The sequence below is a fragment of the Chiloscyllium plagiosum genome, chromosome 23 (genome assembly GCF_004010195.1).
Source record: "Chiloscyllium plagiosum isolate BGI_BamShark_2017 chromosome 23, ASM401019v2, whole genome shotgun sequence".
Lineage (NCBI taxonomy): Eukaryota > Metazoa > Chordata > Chondrichthyes > Orectolobiformes > Hemiscylliidae > Chiloscyllium > Chiloscyllium plagiosum.
Window position 1 is genome coordinate 37,326,991 of NC_057732.1, and position 1,412 is coordinate 37,328,402.

Below are 1,412 nucleotides of genomic sequence, written 5' to 3' on the forward strand. Positions count from 1 at the left end.
CTGTAGCCCAACACTTTAACTCCCCCTCCCACTCCCCCAAGGACATGCAGGTCCTTGGACTCCTCCATCGCCACACCATGGCAACACGACGGTTGGAGGAAGACCGCCTCATCTTCTGCCTGGGAACCCTCCAACCACAAGGGATGAACTCAGATTTCTCCAGTTTCCTCATTTCTCCTCCACCCACCTTGTCTCAGTCAAATCCCTCGAACTCAGCACCGCCTACCTAACCTGCACTCTTCTTCCTGACCTCTTCGCCCCCACCACACTCCGGCCTATCACCCTCACTTTGACCTCCCTCCACCTATCGCATTTCCAACGCCCCTTTCCCAAGTCCCTCCTCCCTACCTTTTATCTTAGCCTGCTGGGCACACTTTCCTCATTCCTGAAGAAGGGCTTATGCCCGAAACATCGATTCTCCTGTTCCTTGGATGCTGCCTGACCTGCTGCGCTTTTCCAGCAACACATTTTCAGCTCTGATTCCTTTCAGTTGCCTGGCATTTTAAAAAACAAGTACTGAGACTAATTATATTACTGTAAATACCAGCTGGTTTAGATCAGAGGACTCAATTCAAGTTTAAAGTTTGTGTTTTACAGATCTGCACATCTCCCTTAAACATTGCCGAGCTGATGAGGAACATGTGTGTGTATTGTGCTGCTGTTGAGTCTCTATGTAACCTGATCCACATTCCATACAGCTCTGATGTGCAGCTTGAAGTAGCAGAGACGTGGCAGTTCTGAGAAAGAAGTTAAAAATCTTCAGTCATGAGTAGAAGAGGGCTCGTTGGTCTAGGGGCATGATTCTCGCTTAGGGGAAATTACCAGTCTAAGCTGCGAGAGGTCCCGGGTTCAAATCCCGGACGAGCCCTGTTTTTTGGTCGAATGATAGAAATAAATAATCAGGACTTCAAATTTTTGAATGATCCTCCAACAACCAGAATAGTTTATTTTCTGTTTAGAGATCACAGCCTTAGCTTTAACCCATTTGTTAGTTTTTTTGTCCTTTCTCGCACATTTGACTTTCACTGAACCATGTCTATGCATTAAATTTTCTATCAGCTGTATGGTTTACTTGTGGAAGGCATTATAAACCAAGTCCAATCCTGCTTAATTGTGGATTCAAGTCCCACAGAGGAATATCATTTGACCTAATGTTCCCAGTGCAGGACTAATGGTGTCAGTCCTGTCGGAAGTGCCATCTGAGACATCATATCGAAACTCTATCAAATAGATGTGAAAGATCCCATGACACCACTGTAGAAGAGAAGTGGAGTTCTTCATGTGCCTTGGACTAGCTTGATCTCCTCACAGCACTGCTAGTACAGATAATCTGGTCATTTATCTTATTTCTGTTTGTTGGAGATAAAGCAGCTGTTGAACGTCTATGTTATACCAGTGACCAAACTCAAAAG

At 45.2% G+C, this 1,412-nt stretch overlaps 1 non-coding gene across 1 annotated transcript; it reads left to right on the plus strand.

Moving 5' to 3' along the window:
* The first annotated feature begins 778 nt into the window (after positions 1-778).
* Positions 779-868, plus strand: trnap-agg. Its single transcript is given in 2 exon segments — positions 779-814; positions 833-868. It is a non-coding gene; the product is annotated as a tRNA-Pro (tRNA).
* Positions 869-1,412: the final 544 nt, after the last annotated feature.